The sequence below is a fragment of the Camelina sativa genome, chromosome 6 (genome assembly GCF_030686135.1).
Source record: "Camelina sativa cultivar CO46 ecotype springtype chromosome 6, ASM3068613v1".
In the NCBI taxonomy this organism is placed as follows: domain Eukaryota; kingdom Viridiplantae; phylum Streptophyta; class Magnoliopsida; order Brassicales; family Brassicaceae; genus Camelina; species Camelina sativa.
Genome location: NC_141885.1, coordinates 14,732,228 through 14,750,274, shown reverse-complemented (window position 1 = coordinate 14,750,274; position 18,047 = coordinate 14,732,228). Strand labels below are relative to the sequence as shown.

Genomic DNA, 18,047 nt, shown 5'->3' with positions numbered 1-18,047 from the left:
AGAGTAGAGAAGAGAGCTTTGATTTATCTGCTTTGGAACTTAATCCGCCATGGAAAAAGTAGAGTTACCAGTTCACATGCATCCTTTGCTTCACTATGATCGGGTTTGTATGGACAAGTGTAAAGGATGTGGTGTTAATGGTTACTTTTATGGTGGCTACGTGTGCAATGAGTTAGGTTGTAATACTCATTTCCACAAGGAGTGCGTCGAGTCAGTACCAGAGATCAAACACCCTTCCCATCCGAAACATCCTCTAAATCTCAACCTCAAATGTGGATGGTTTTGTTGTGGTTTGTGTACAGGTGGATTGAAAGTTGGTTATCGTTCAATATGCGACTTCAACATGCATTTGGTTTGTGCAAGAAGATCTCCATCCTCAACCACTACAAGAAAACATGGAATTACCGACGGTAAGAGCATTTTCAGCGGCGTATATATGCTTTGTCCTTCCGAATAAAATGATTTAATTTAAATCGAAATGAGACATTTATTGAAGGAACGTTCCTTCAAAGGGGACGTTTATTTCTCCGTCCTTCGTTACACGTGGCAGCGTGTGAGTTGTTTGTGTTGTTTGGGTAGGGGATACCAAAAAATCGAAGCATCGACTTCTTTTTTTTTTTTTTATCTCGGACTCTCTCTCTCTCTTGTCTCTATCTCTCTCGACGGCGACTTGTTTTGCCGGCGAAAGCATCCGTTAATTTCGTTAGACGAATCGATCTGCGGTATCATCTAGAAGATTATCCGCCGGTATCAATTGAAAGGAGGTTAGTGTTCTAACGCCATTTGCGATTTTAGGGTTTGCTATATTGTTTCTGGGATTCGATATTGTTTCTCGATTTAGGGTTCTCGATTTAGTCTCTGATTTGTTATTAGAGTTGGATTTAGGGTTACAGGTTTCGATTTTTTATCCTAAATTTAATCTCTCGATTTAGGGTTCTCTGATTAGTTTACGGTTTTCGATTTAGTAATTTTGATGTATTTTCGATTTTTTTTCTCTGATTCGGTACGTCTGGTCTTCGATTGTTTAGTCTCTGGTTCGATTGTTACAGAAGCTTGGCATACTAGACACACTTCTCGCCAAACCAGAACCACTTAGTGAAGCTGATCAACTTATCAACGATAAGATAGTGGCTCAGTATTTCTGAGATTGTTGTTACTTTTTATGATTTTCTTAGTAGCTAAGTTCGAATTTCTGTTTTAGTTTTTTATGTTTTCAATTATGTCTGTTCTTGTATGATAATCTATTATCCTTGCGTTTCTGACTGTGTCAAACTGTTCTTGTATGATTAATCTATTATCCTTGCGTTTCTGACTGTGTCAATCTGTTCTCTGTGTGCATATGTTTCAAATAAATAAGATGGGCCAAGACTACAGCTACTCTCAGCCTGATTCGTCAGATCAATATGATAGATACTCTGACGACACTGTGGACAGTGAGATAGAAGCTTTGATTCGGATGGATGAGGCTGAGAGTAGCTTCATGAATGCTCAGGCGACTCAATACCCTCCTCAACCTGAGGTTGAGTTCGGATTCCCGAAGGTATGCTATTGTGGTGGTCAGCCCCTCTTATCTACAAGTTACAACATACGGTATGCTACAGCCCCTCTTATCTTCATATTGCTATGTTTAACTGATTATTAAGTGATTTGCTAATTATATATGTTAATGCAGGTTCTTCACATGTGGGAATGTTGATGATGGAGAGATGCATATTCACAAGTGGTGGGATGAAGCTGTTATGGAGGAGATGAGAGAGATGGGCATACACTGTGAAGTCCTGTCTCAGAAGGTAGATAACCTTCCAATCTCGACTAATTATGAGACAGCGCAGACAATAGACCGGTTAGAGAAGGAAATGTTTGAGCTACGGAAGACCAGAAATAGGATTAGAAATGGTTTTGTATTGATGGTTTTGGTAATTGCTTTTGTGGTACCATGTTTTAATTGTATATATATATTTTTTTTTCAAGTTTTTGTAACTTTTTAATTTTCTTATGTTTTTGATGTCAATGTTATATGTTTTATTTAAATTAAAACTTTAATATGTTTTTACTTATTAATTTAAATAATTAATTTTTAAAATTCAAAATACTATTATTTTTTCCAGATGATCAACTGTGAGGGACACCAATACTCATACCAAACTTAAGAAACTCACAAAATAAGATTAATATATTTGAAAGACCAAAAATTGTCCTACACCAATGCACATGCTCTAAGTTGCGACTTAAAAAGTAGTCGCTAAATTTAGCGACTGCATTGCGATTGTTTTGCTACTGAATGGCTACTAAAATAAAACAGTCGCCTAGTAGACACTAATTCGAGACTGATGCATAATGTCGCAGTTTAGTTGCCAATTTGCGACTAATTTCGAGACCAATTTGACAGTCGCCAAACATTGCGACTAAACAACTACTCATTAGCGACTGATATATTTAATTTGGGTCTTAAACCAGATTTGGGCCGTAACAAAATGGCGAAAACTCAAACCGATCTCATCCTCATCCCGGAGATACCCTAATCCCTCATTTCTCTTCATCCGCCGAGAAAACCCTAGAACTCAATTGCTCTCAATCGCGAAAACCCTAAATCTTCATCCATGTCCTAGTATCTCTCGATTCTGATGGTTGGAGTAAAGAAAAGAGGCGGAGGAAGAAGAAACCCCTCTAATCGAACCTTTGGAACCTCACGAACGGCGAATCAAAGACCCGCCAATCTTCCCAGCCAATATGCCTTCACGCCGGCGAACCAGCGAGACCCAGACACTGATTCTCAGGGAATTCCTGTCCCAATCCTCCAACCTCCAGCAAGACCTACACCTACTTACAGAGACTATCCACCTCCGACAAATCTGTTCCAGAACACGAGGAGTTTTCCTGGAACATCCCCTTCCAGCGAAGCTCTAATCATGCGTCCTTTTCCTCAACCTCTCGCCTCCGCGACGAATCCACCAGAATTTTTGAGTCCACTTCGAGAGTCTCCTCAACCGTCAGTCACGAATCGTCATCGACAGTCTCCTCAAGTCTCGAATCTACCTCGACAGTCTCCTCAAGTCTCAAATCATGGACGAACCTCTTCTCAACCTGGTCAACCTCGAGCAGATTCTGCATCGCATCACATTTCTCAAGCGCAAAACTCACATGAGGAAGAAGAAGCTGATTCTAAGGATGACGGTTTAAGGCAATCAAATCTCCCAGCTGATGTACTCGCTTCTTTACATGACATGCTAATGAAACCAGGCCGTGAGTTGTATACCACTGTCCTCTCTCCCTCATTAGAGCGTGGAATCACTTGGTAAGATAATAATTTTTAGTTGATTAGATTGATTAGAATTTTACTTGGATTGATTAGAATTTTTAGGTTTGTTTGTGTTTGGAACACTTGCGTTTATGTTTGATTAGAATTTTAAGAATTTTGTATTTTCGATTTGTTTATGTTTGAAGGTTTGTTTGTGTTTGATTAGAATTTTACTTTTGATTTGTTTGTGTTTGAAGGTTTGGTAAAGACAAGTCATCACTTACCCGAAAGATTACAAAAGTGTTTACAAACAAGTGTGATGGTCCATATTACAGTTGGGTTGTGTTCCTACTGCAGGAGAAAAATACTTCTTGGAATTCGCGGTAAACTTGTACTCTTGGATGTTTGGATGTTTTCTAGAACTTATGTTAGATGTAAAATTAAACTTATGTCTTTGTTTAATTTCATTTTTGTTATGTTTTAGTTATAGTTTTCATAATCAGTTTTGGTATTACAAAATCAAATAATTCATTTTTACCAGATTTTTTTTAAAAACATGATAATTAAACAGTCGTAAAACAGTCACCAAAACGTATACAAAACAGTAACCAAAACAGTCGCAAATGAGTAACCAGATCAGTCGCTAAAGCGTTGCAATTCAGTCGCAAATTTAGCGACTGTTTGGCGAGGGAAGAATGACCATAATTATCAGTCGCCAATGAGTAGCTCCGTGTCGACTGTTTAGCGACTGATTATTTTAGCGACGCACTGTTTAGCGACTACGTATGTCAGTCGCCAGTTAGTCGTTACTAAGTAGTTTGCGACTGTATAGTGACTGTTTTTGTAGTCGGCAATTCCATGTTTTCTTGTAGTGAACTTCATCCTCATCCTCATCCTCATCCTCATCTTCACTGCTACCTACTACTATTGACAATTCCAAAGTACATCAACATACACTTCTACTCTCCAAGAACGTCAAGACATTCTTGTTAGAGGGAGAACGCAATTGCAAAGTATGCAACACGAATATCAACATCAATGAACAACAACTTTATGAATGCCACTTGTGCAATATACTCTTCCATTGGGAATGTGTCGGGCTCATTCCAGACTTGTACCACACTTCTCATCCCAAACATCCCCTCAAGTTGTTCAAATACGGAGCACCAGGGTATGCTGATGAGGATTGCCTTCTTTGTGGGAAGAAGTTTGAAAAGAGATCTTACAACTGTGATCAAGTTTACCACTGTGATGTTTGTAATGTCACCATATGCATGGCAAACCCACCGCCAGTTTCCATTGTGAGCCCAACAACACATGAGCATAACCTCCACCTTGTTCCAAGACTTGTAAATTTTACTTGCAATGCTTGTGGGACGGCAGGTGATCAAAGCCCTTATTTTTGTCTTCAATGCAATTTCGTGATTCATCGGGCTTGTATTGATTTACCCTGGGTGATAAATATCAATCGTCATAATCATCACATCTCTTACACTCGTCATCTTGGACACGGGAATTGGACATGTGGATTTTGTCGTAAAAGAGTAGATGGGTTTTATTGAGCTTATTATTGCTCAAAGTGTCCTAGCTATGCTGTTCATGCAAGATGTGCAACGAAAAATGATGTGTGGGACAAAGTAGAATTAGAAGAAACACCAGAAGAAGAGGAACTCGCGTCATTCGAAGTGGTAGATGAGAATCATATAAAGCATTTCAGCCATCGCCATATTTTAAGACTCAACAAGTATGGTAAGAGTATCCACGAAAGCAAACTTTGTGATGATTGTGTCTCCCAAATCAATGACTATTCGTTTTATGGTTGTGAGCGATGCGACTTTATTCTACATGAAACATGTGTTAGTCTTCCCAGACAGATAAGGCATGTCTCCAACAACATACCGTTCATTCTACAAACATATACATATAGAAAACGTTGTTCTGCTTGTTTCTAGCATTTCATCGGTTTCAAGTACGAACTTAAGTCTGGTTATGCTACTATAGATGTACATTGCAGTTCAATATTTGAACCATTTCTTCATGAAAGCCATCCACATCCTTTATACTACAAATTCATTAGTTTTATGGGGGATACGAAATGCTCTGCATGTGACGGAAATACCACCATGAGTATGTTGTGTTATGATGAGTGTGAGTTTCGGTTGGACTTCCGGTGTGCTACTTTGCCTAGAAAGGTAATGAGTCAAAGGTACGACGATCATCCTCTCTACTTGCCTTACGGTGAAAATAAGGAAAATGGTCAATTTTGGTGTGAGGTACGTGAAACAAAATTAGATCCAAAAGAATGGTTCTTGATAACATCGTTATTTTACCCATTTTAGCTATAGTTTTAGTATACATTTAGGAAGAGTTTAGTATGATTTCAATGCTTTAATCTCTATTATCGAGTATTTTAGGTTTCAAGAAGGTTTTACAGGTTTTATAGCAAAAAGGACCAAAAGGCAAGGAAAATACGTTTTAGGAAAGATTTAGAGTTTTGCAGTACGGGCAACGTTTGAAGAACTTCCAGAACTCACATTTTGACGTACTTGGTGTGTATCGAAATCTGGAAGATTCATCTTTCTCCTCGAAGTGGAATCAAGTCAATTTATTCACTCATCTGGAAGTTATTCCCGATTTTCCGAGACGTATCTTAAACCGACATAAGGAGAACCATCAAGCCAATGGGCTTTTTATTGAAGGCCTGACCAGCTACCACCCCCGCGGCCCAGTCAAAGTCTTCACCACGTTCTAGAAGCTTCCTACGCCGCCCCTTGCCATGCACTTAACAAGAGAAGACGTTTCTACCCTTACAAAACCTTAAACCTAGACAAAACCCTATAAATACTCTTCTAAGCCTTAGGGTTTAGAGTGTGCCTTCACCTGCCTCCAAAGTGATCATGACCAGAAGAACAGCCACGAACAGCAGCCCTCTCTCGTCCATCTCTTGAAGCTTTGAAGTTCACCAAACTCTTTTCTATTCTATTTACTTTGTTCTAGTTTTCTAAAGGAAGAAGATCTTACAACTTTGTTTGACAACCATTGAAGTAATATCTAAATCTCTTTTCTCTACTTATTCTTTTATGTTTATGAATTGTTTAAACCTTGCTTTGATGACTCCCTTAAACATGCTAGAGTAGTTTTCTAGGTGGGTTTAAAGGGATAATCAAAGGGGGAAGATGATCTTAGTTTAGGTGGCAATTTTTAGGGTTTGTTAGATTTAAATTCTGTTTATTCTATGCTTAAATTCTAAGTCTTTGCTTAATTCTTTAAGTTAGCCTCATGAACTAACTATGATCTAAAGTGCGTGTGCTTTGCCAAAAGCTTGCATGTGTGCTTGAACTAGCTTAGATGTGTGGGGATACATAGGAAGCACATACCCCTTACCTATGAAATTCCATGGATTAGAATCGAACTAGTTTTAAATGCTTTGATCTATGCGTCATTGCCTGCGACAGTTGAGTAACGGAGTGTAGTGATCTTAGACGGTTAGCTTGAGAACTTTAAGTTAACGGTTCATTAGTGTTTCGTAGTCCGAGTTTTAGATAAACAAACTAACCCTAAATTTTCCTAGATAGATAGATCATTGAACCCCTGCGATTCCCCTTGATGCCCAACACTTGTTTTATTATTTTGACTTGCTTTTATTTATGTTTATTTGCTTGCTACAACCGTGACAACCAAAACCCCCTTTTTATTGAGTCCTAGCCTTACATCTCTTCCGACGGATTCTCTGACCAACAACTCTCTCTCTGTGGGATCGATCCTTAAATACTACTACCGATTAGTTGTGCACTTGCAGCCATTGTGTGGTATTTTTAAGATAAAAGATTGAACTGAAAAACCACGCACATCAAGCTTTTTGGCGCCGTTGCCGGGGAGAGATGGTTCTTTACAAGAGTCTAGGAACTAGAGTAACGTCTAGGACACCTTTGCTGTTTAATTTTTCTTTTTGTTTTTCATTGTTTCAGGAGACCTTGAGGATAAACCTCGACGCTCTCCCAAGAGTTTTTGAGGAACTCACAATCGCACAGCTCATGTCACACTACCGAGCCACGGACGGAGACCCATCCGGTCCGCAAGCCCATTCGCTGCAAGGTTCACGCATTGGTCACTCTCGACCAACCATTGTACCATCACTTAGGCGACCTTGTCGCAGTTCTTTCACTCGACCATCTGGAGGCTGAGCACCACTTGGACCAGCTTACTGCCCAGATGACCACTCTTACACGTCGTACCACACGGATGTGCCATGCTTTGCAACGGACCAGTACCTTGATCCGCAAGAAGTCATGCAAGTCGATGTCAATGAAAACTTTTTCAATGACAATCGAAAACCAATCACTTCAAGGAGTTCTCACATTGAAGACAAGCTCATGAAGATGATGGAAGAACTTATATCAAGTCAAGAGGAGGCTGATAAAGTTTTCAATGCTAAATTGGATAAGATGAGTATTGAGTTTGGAGCTAAACTCGAAATTATAACCAAGGATGTCACACGCCTGGAGGAATCAATCAATGCCATCAACAACCAAGTTATAAATCATTTTGAGGATTTACAAGATCATGGAACAAAGCTTATCAATATGGGCTACACCATTGACACCATCGAGAGCCGCTTAGAATGGAAGGTTAAGGCCTTACAAGCCTTATTCAAAAACCCGGACGAACGCAACAACTGGAGCTATGATCAAGTATTTCAACCTGCTGATGCTGAAGAAGGATATGGAGCCTCACTTGAGTACCCAACCGATCCTAACAAGTCCAAGGAGTGGACTAGAGAAAAAGATTACCCAACCGATGACGAAGAAGCTTATTTCAAGGAGAGAGCTATAGAATATGAAGATTTGCCAAGAGAGAATGATGAGTCCTATGATCTATCATCTACTAAAGAAGATGGAGAAGAAGAAATCAAAGACTTCTACTGTTGCATGACATATCAGATCCCGAATGAAGAAGTTCCCGAAACCACAATTTTCGACAATATCAACACCAAGAGGAAGTTTTCTACCGAGGTAACCCTAGAACCCGACCATCTCCAGCACCATTTGAAGTTTATGAAGATTGGGAACCTGTCCCAAGTCACCGTCCATCACGTTTTCAAAGACCTTACCCAAGGACAGCCGAAACCAATTTAAACCATTCTTACCGAGACCCTTTCCGACTTCCACACCAAGTCTTTGAAGATAATTTTCGTAAGTCTACACAATAAAGAGCTGAAGAAGAGAAGATGTTGGACCTAATAAGTCAATTAGCTGATCTGCAAGATGAGACTATGAAGATGCTGCATGAGAAGCTTGACAAGATCGATTTTGATCTTTCAAGGAACACTACAACAAATATGGGTATTGATAGCAGATTATAATAGCACAATTTCTGTAACTGCTATTAAAAGCGAAATGAGAGTTTGTCAAATAGACTTATAGCATTGCACTAATACTATGCCTAAAAATCAATAAGCGCCAACACTTAGAAAATAAAATTACATTTTGGCGGTCTATGAACAAAACCAATACATTTCATAGAGTAAGGAAAAAAAGACAAAACAAAGAAGGCAAAAAAAAGACAAAACCTTCGAGTTCTCCATCGACTCGTTTGCTCGTCATCTCCGCGGACTCCTTTGCTCGCCGTCTCCGGAAATTCCATTGCTCGTCATCTCCGTCGAGTTCATCTTCTCCATCTCTCGCCATCTACGTCGATTTTATCTTCTCCATCTCTCGCCATCTACATCGATTTTAACTTCTCCATCTCTCGCCATCTACGTCGATTTTATCTTCTCCATCTCCGTCGATTTCATCCTCTAGATCTCTCGCCATCTCCGCCGACTCTATTGCTCGCCATCTCGATTCGATCTGTCTCACTCTCTTAATTCGCATCAGCTCTCCTCAGATCTGACTTTCAGGTGAGTTGAAAGTGAGTCCATAGTAGCAATACACAACAGTGTGTTTCGTTGGTTGCTGTAATTACAGTAGTGTGTCTTGTTAATAGGTGTGGGTTCTCAGATATCGGGGGAAGAATACAATCACTATAGAGGTTAGACACATCTATCGATTTCTTGGCCTTTTGTATCCTTTTGTAGTTGCAGTGTCTCTGTGATTGATTGTCGTAAATATGTTTAACTTGTGGTTATTGTTGCTTGTATCCTATACCGTTTGAACTGTGTCAAGGGAAAGTAGGATTTTTAAGAAAAATGTTGGACAAGGCATGGGTGCACTTATGCAGGTAAGTATAATTGTTAAAAGTGTTTTGTTTATGCATTTGGACTATTGTTGTGATACTTATTGCTTTTTCTTATACTTTTCTCTTACATGAACTCAAGGGTTGATTCTGCATATGAGAGTGGTGATCAATGTTTTGTTGAAGCTGTTAGTGCCAAATTAGCAGTTAATGGAAAGATAATTTGTCCTTGTGCCGGATGCCGCAATTTAGAGCGCCATACATGCAATGAGGTTGTGTCTCATTTAGTTATACATGGAATGGATGAGGCTTACAAGAGACGTACTGATTGGTTTCACCATGGAGATTCTGTTTGTTTGGTAGAAGGTCAAGATAAAGTGTGGAATGCTGAGATTCTGGGTTTATACGAAGCTGCTAAATGGTCTGATGAAGATTTAGCTTGTAAGGGTTCAGAATTATGTGAGGCTGCTAAGGGTGAGGATAGGCAAGAAGATGAGTTTTTAGCAAAACTTGTAGAAGCTGAAATGCCATTGTATCCAACGTGTGTGAATCATAGCAAGCTATCAGCTATAGTTACACTGTTTTGGATTAAAACTCAGAATGGCTGGTCAGACAAGAGCTTCGATGATTTACTGGAAACTTTACCAAAAATGTTACCTGAAGACAATGTACTGGACACATCAACCTATGACGTCAAGAAGTTTCTGAAATCTTTTGATATCATGCTTGTGTGAACGACTGCTGCTTATTCAGAAAGAAGCTGAAGAAGTTTGATACTTGTCCAAAATGCAAGTCTTCAAGATGGAAGACCAATATGCACACTGGGGAAATCAAAAAGGGTGTTCCACAGAAGGTTTTGAGGTACTTTCCAATTCTCCCTCGTCTGAAAAGGATGTTCAGATCGGAGAAAGTGGCTGCGGATTTGAGATGGCATTTCAATAACAAGAGCACTGACGGGAAATTGCGCCATCTAGTAGACTCAGTGACATGGAATTCAATGAATGACAAGTATCCTTCTTTCGCAGCTGAGAAGAGGAACTTGCGACTTGGGCTCTCTACTGATGGGTTTAACCCCTTCAACATGAAGAACAGCCAATACAGTAGTTGGCCTGTGTTGCTCGTTAACTATAACATGGCTCCTGACTTATGTATGAAGGAGGAAACATCATGCTTAGTTTGTTGATTCCTGGACCGCACCAACCTGGTAATTGTATAGATGTTTACTTAGAACCTCTTATAGAAGATTTAAATCATTTGTGGTCTAAAGGTGAGATAACTTGCGATGCATTTAGTAAAACAACTTTTACGTTGAGGGCGATGCTCATTGGACCATTAGTGATTTCCCAACATATGGAAATCTTGCTGGTTGCAAAGTAAAAGGTGAAATGGGTTGTCCTATATGTGGAAAGCACACATATAGTTTGTGGTTGAGTCATAGTAGGAAGTTTGTATATATGTGCCACCGAAAAAGTTTGTCTCCGTCACATAGATTTCGAGGAAAGAAGAGTTGGTTTGATGGTAAAGCAGAGTATGGAACAAAGGGAAGGATACTCTCGGGTAGAAATATTTCCATATTATTGAGAAACTACAAGAATGATTTTGGTAATAGAAAAGAGATTGGGAAAAAGAGATCTAGAGCTGCTTGTGACATACCATCTGATAACGAAGATGAATACAGTGAATCTGATGATGAAGAAGAAAACTTAGTAGAAAAAGATGAAGAGGAGTTATCTAGATGGAAGAAAAGATCAATATTCTTCACATTGCCTTATTGGGAGGTATGTAAAATACTTATAGAGTTTCCATTGTCATCACTTATAGAGTTTCCATTGTCATCACTTGTATATGACTTTCAACTGATTACTCTATTTTATGCTTTGTCTTGACAAGGAGCTCCCAGTAAGACATAACATAGACGTGATGCATGTGGAAAGAAATGTGTCTGCAAGCTTGATTGCCACATTGTTACATTGTGGCGATTCAAAGGATGGATTTAAAGCTAGGAAGGACCTCGAAACTCTTTGGCGGCCAACAAAAGAACTCTCAAATCTTCATGACTCTTTGAAGTCATTTGTAGCATGGCCAATCAACAGAGTTATAATCGAAGATTTAGGTACAGAGGCACCAGGTACAACATCTCCTCGCACGCAGTCACAAGTACCCACACCAGCAGCTCCTGTGAAGAGTTCATAACCACTTTCACAATCTCCTTCAAGTTCATCTCAGAAGGTAAATTTCAATGTTTTGTTACTTATAAAATATGTTATGATCGTTAGCACTGATGCCTTTGGTAAGCTCTGCATATTATTTATACGATGCAACATACTTCTCCGAAACGGATTGTAAAGGAGGATCAGAAGTGCAAACTGCTGGACATTACTGGTCAGAATATGGTTGTTGCAGAAGGACGCTGGTCTTCAAACAACCCAGATCAGTTAGTGCATTTTGTTCCCTTGGGTCATTATGCAGTTCGTGTGTGGATTGATGTAGTCAAGGTGCCTGATGCAAAGGTTTGGAGGCCAAATTCTGCTATTGAGTGTATGGAGGATGCTATTGGTAGCACTATAGCATGGCCTGAAGAAAATGTTGTCATCATTTGATGTCGAGTAAGAACCGTATGATTTTCTACTTTCTTTGTTGTGACAAATGAGACTTGTGTTCTTTGTTTGGGATTTCTGGAATTGGATAGTTTGCTCTTTGTGTATCATAACAATGTTTGATATTTTCTATTCTGGAATACAATTTCAGCTTTATCACAGGTTTCTATACTTTCAAATTGTAATTTCATTTGAATATGTTGTATAGGGAACGATTAATAGTAACAAGAAGACAAACCTAATTGATAGTTATAGCAGGCAGATGAAGTCATTGTACACTCACTTAGTAGCACATAATAAAAGCTACAACTCAGATACAAATAGCTCAACACCGATGCTAAGATAAAAAATCAAATGGTATTAACATAGAGCTACTAAAAATTAAATCATAGCAAGAAAAGATAGCTACGATTATCGTACATATAGCAAGCAAAAAGTATTATTATATATTTAAATATAGCACGATATATGTGTTATTAAACATTATAATATAGCTATTAATATATGCTATTAAATGATACCCTACGATAGCACCAGCCCAGAAACGATATCGTATATAGCCCCTCTATTATAGCGTCTATTTTAATAGCATTCATGAAAATGCTGTAATAACCATATCATAGCATTAATCGTATGCTATCAATACCCATATTTGTTGTAGTGGAAGATGGATGACATTGCTGTTAGAGTTAGAAGCATAGAGGATCAAAGATCTAAAGATGCTGCAACCATGGAGAGAAGACTCCATTGCCTTGAGGAAGAACAAGAGAGACATCTCAAGAGTGCCCAAGACAATGCTATCAACGTTAGAGACTTGGCCAATGAAGTTTCAGATTTAACAAAGGACCATGAGTCGAAGTGTGGAGCTTTAATCAACAAGGATATAGACACAAAGAAGCAAGTGGAGAAGCTCACAAACCGAGTTTATGAAGCTTAGAGGAAGATGCTTGGTCTGGATTTCGAACAAAAACATTTTGGAGAACTCATATCCGATGAGTTTACATTCGCAAAGGAGAGCCATAAGGAGTTTGAAGCTGAACAAAAGGAGATGAACCAAGATCTTGCTGATAAGATTGAGGATCTAACCTCACGTGTTGCTGGACACAAGAAGGAAAGAGCTCGATCCGATGAGGAAGAAGAGGAGGAAAAGGAAACCCTATTCGAAAAAGGAAAACAGTTTAGTTTCCTTTTTGAAAAAGGAAAACTTTCTTGTACTTCAACACAAGAGAATTTCGTGGAGAACAAGCAACAAGGTTCAATGGAGGTCGAAACCTGCAACCTCAACTCACACGAAATCTCACATCAAGGAGAAGAAGAATCAACACCCAAAGTCGTTTGTAACACCATTACAACCTTCAAAGGAGTCCAACCTTTGCAAGAACTTGAAAAAGGGGAGATTTATGAAGAAGAAGATGAGCCATTCAAGGGAACACAATTCCAATATGAACCACGTTGTCTCACCCTCTTGAACAACCGTTGGTACCCACGCATGATAAGCCTAAGAGATCTAGGCGATTTCAATCGAGCTGTAGGAAGACTTCCCCAAGGTACCACTTTTGAAAAAGCTTGTTCTATTTATCATATTGACCGGTTCTTTCTTGAGAGTTGTGAGTCAAGGAAAGAGATGAAGGAGCTATATGATCAAGCCTTACACTACCCACGGTCGTTCAACACACTGCACAAAGTGGAGAGCCCTGGCCGATTCCTTATTACTTGTTCTATCAATGGTGTTAAATTCGAAGATGCATTATGAGATTCCGGTTCATGTACTAACATCATGTCAACCGATGCTGCTAAGAAGATAGGCTTGAGAAACTTACAACCATCGGACATACGCATAGGACTCGCCAACTCCTCATTCAGAATACCTGAAGGAATGGTCCGAGACATTCATGTAAGAGTTGGAATCTGCAATGTTCCAACCGACTTTCAAGTTATCAATGCTGAGAAAGGGAGGTTTACACCACTTATCCTTGGAGGAACATTCTTAGCCACAGCCGGAGCCGTCATGTACTGGCCTAACCGAAGAATGACTCTCACCAACATCAATGGAGACATTTTCTATGAAGCTAAATCATTCAACCCGCCTACTCGGAGGTGCAGTGAAGAAAATTATACTAAGGAGTTGCCTGATAACTTTGATGGAGGAAGATCGAAGAGATTTTGTCTAAGGACAACCCACTCTCCTAACCCTGCTTGAGAAAGCAACAAACGTCGAGCCAACGACGTTAAACAAGCGCGGTTCTTGGGAGGCAACCCATGTCTAGTAAGTTTTTATTTTTAGGATCTATTTTTTTTTACTATTGATATTTTTGCATTTTAGTTTCAGGTTTTTATAACAAAAAAAAAAAAAAAAAAAAAAAAAAAAAAAAAAAACACAAAAAAAATAGAAAACAGAAAAGCCAAAAAGAATGGAAGAAGAAGACCCATGGATTGGCAATGCACACTATGACTAGTGGCAAGCACCACCTACTGACCGGCCATGTTCAACTTGACCGATGCAAGCCGAAGGCGAAGGATCATCACAATCCTCATGTGATTGATGCCGAGAGTCCCCACCAGCCATACCAGCCGTAGCCGATGCCATGTCCTATGTTAACTGTCCCCTGTACCATGTACCACACCACCTTACCAGCTGCTGTCCGCGATCGTTCACTTGTGTACCGCAAGACAAATCTAAGCCAACATTATCCTACCACCTACCATCACCATTATTTTACTTAGGTAAGTTTTTGTTATTTTATTTTCTCATTATTATTGATGGTTTTAGGTTTTTGTTTCAAGGAGGATGCATTTAGAGATATATCAAACACAATTCGATTAAACTTAGCCTAGTTCAAACTCGATGTCAAGCAACCAAAGGAAGTTACAAACGGTTAGTCACCACATTTTCATTCCACAGCCAAACTCTAAGACAAATTTTGGGCAACCAATAAATGTCTAAGAGTCGACAAACATCATTCCATCAAGGTGACATTGTTCTTAATCCCTACACTTTTCCTTATGATTTTTAATCCTCATCTCTTACTCTTTTCCCACCGAGGACGGTGTGATTTAAGTCTGGGGGGAAGGATGTTCCATCCTATACTAATGCTACTTTCTATTTTGTTGACTTGAGACCTTTTTTCCACTTTTTACATCAATAATTTTGACATTTTTATCGAGTCACATTTTTTTTATTGAGTCAAAACTAGTAGGGGATTATGATCTTATTCTAACGGTTTATTTGATTTGGATTAACACTCTTATGATTCTTGATTATGCTTGACAACAGAACCAAAGTTTGGAAAGACTGTGAGCCGACTCAACAATCCCCCAAGTCCCTATTCGATGGATATTCAGATGATCTAACGTTGTCTCTAACTTTTATAGGACCTAAACCGGACTTAATTATCAAGCCCTGGGAATTGGTATACATTGGACTAGATCTCTACATTCAAGCGACACAAGACATTGCACTTCTTCAAAAGTATGTTCCCCTCTCTCTTCCCTTCAATACCCTAAAAAAAAAAAAGGAATAAAAGATGAGATGATTTTGATCAGTTTAGAGGGGTAGGTAAATTACCTGTGACCTCATTATTCTACTCTTGATTCAAATGATCACACAAAGCTTGGAAGCGAGGGGTAGGTAAATTACCGATGACCCCAGTATTCGCCCACACCTTTGATTAAAAAAAAAAAAAGAAGTGAGAAAAGGGAGAGGAAAAGAATCATACGAAGAAAGTCTTGGCTTAAAGAGAGTCTGCAAGCCATTGATCGATTTTCCCTTGGTAAGATTTCACTTTTTATTATTGCTTAATTTATGTACAGAGATGACAATGGAGATTCTGGAGACTCTAAAGAATTGTGGGATCAAGGAGCATTGATGACTCTCATGGTGGATTACAAATGGAAGTTCCTAATGTCAAGGCGAAGAAGAGTGCAAGGACAATATCCCCAAAGATAAGTGAATTCCCATTTTTCAAAACCTTTTTTCCATGATTTATTCTGATTATTTGCTTGAGGACAAGCAAAGTCTAAGTCTGGGGAGTTGATAACATCATTATTTTACCCATTTTAGCTATAGTTTTTGTATGCATTTAGGAAGAGTTTAGTATGATTTCAATGCTTTAATGTCTATGATCAAGTATTTTAGGTTTCAAGAAGGTTTTACAGGTTTTATAGCAAAAAGGACCAAAAGACAAGGAAAATACGTCTTAGGAAAGATTCAGAGCTTTACAGTACATGCAACGTTTGAAGAACTTCCAGAACTCAGATTTTGACGTACTTGGTGTCTATGGAAAGCTGGAAGAGTCATCTTTCTCCTCGAAGTGAAATCAAGTCAATCAATTCACTCATCTGGAAGTTCTCCCGATTTTCCGAGACGTATCTTAAACCGACGTAAGGAGAACCATCAAGCCAATGGGCTTTTTATTGAAGGCCTGACCAGCTACCACCACGGCGGCCCAGTCAAAGTCTTCACCACGTTCTAGAATCTTCCTACGCCGCCCCTTGCCATGCACTTAACAAGAGAAGACGTTTCTACCCTTACAAAACCCTAAACCTAGACAAAACCCTATAAATACTCTTCTAAGCCTTAGGGTTTAGAGTGTGCCTTCACCTACCTCCAAAGAGATCACGATCAGAAGAACAGCCACAAACAGCAGTCATCTCTCGTCCATTTCTTGAAGCTTTGAATTTCACCAAACTCTTTTCTATTCTATTTATTTTGTTCTAGTTTTCTAAAGGAAGAAGATCTTATAACTTTGTTTGACAACCATTGAAGTAATATCTAAAACTCTTTTTTCTATTTATTCTTTTATGTTTATGAATTGTTTAAACCTTGCTTTGATGATTCCCTTAAACATGCTAGAGTAGTTTTCTAGTTGGGTTTAAAGGGATAATCAAAGGGGGGAGATGATCTTAGTTTAGGTGGCAATTTTGGTTTGTTAGATTTAAATTCTGTCTATTCTATGCTTTAATTCTAAGTCTTTGCTTAATGCTTTAAGTTAGCCTCATGAACTAACTATGATCTAAAGTGTGTGTGCTTTGCCAAAAGCTTGCATGTAAGCTTGACCTAGCTTAGATGTGTGGAGAGACATAGGAAGCACATACCCCTTACCTATGAAATTCCATGGATTAGAATCGAACTAGTTTTAAATGCTTTGATCTATGCGTCATTGCCTGCGACAGTTGAGTAACGGAGTGTAGTGATCTTAGACGGTTAGCTTGAGAACTTTAATTTAACGGTTCATTAGTGTTTCGTAGTCCGAGTTTTAGATAAACAAACTAACCCTAAACTTTCCTAGATAGATAGATCATTGAACCCCTGCGATTCCCCTTGATGCCCAACGCTTGTTTTATTATTTTTACTTGCTTTTATTTACGTTTATTTGCTTGCTACAACCGTGACAACCAAAACCCCCTTTTTATTGAGTCCTAGCCTTACATCTCTTCCGACGGATTCTCTGAACAACAACTCTCTCTCTCTCTGTGGGATCGATCCTTAAATACTACTACCGATTAGCTGTGCACTTGCAGCCATTGTGTGGTCTTTTTAAGGTAAAAGATTGAAGTGAAAAACCACGCACATCAGTTCTATACATGTAATCTCATTTTGCATGTCTCATGTGTTGTGGGAGACTTCTCATTTAACATACCAGGGCACGTTTCCTTGGACGAAAGCTCAAATGGAGAAGTGGTACGCAACACTTCTATTTGTAGGCCTCATTGCTTCAAGTGTTCTTCAAGATGCAAGCTTCCTTATATTCTTCAAGTGAAGATTTTTTACTATCGTTCTAAGAAGTGTTTTGAGAACCCTCGCGAGTATTGGGATCATGATTACTACTAAATTGTGTTAGTTCTTCACGAGCATTGTGTGGTACGTAACGTAACAAATGGTATAGTATTGTAGTTTTTCTTATGTTCTACCTTAATTGGATTATAATAGGGAAAAATGTCATAAAAAGTCTGAACTTTACAAAAAAGGTGAAAAAAATTCAAGTGAAGGGCTTTTACTATTGTTCTAAGAAGTGTTCTGAGAACCCTCGTGAGTATTG

General features: G+C 38.9%; 1 pseudogene; it reads left to right on the top strand.

Moving 5' to 3' along the window:
- Positions 1–49: 49 nt before the first annotated feature.
- LOC109133317 (uncharacterized) lies at positions 50–17,839 on the top strand (annotated as a pseudogene).
- The last annotated feature ends 208 nt before the right edge of the window (positions 17,840–18,047 follow it).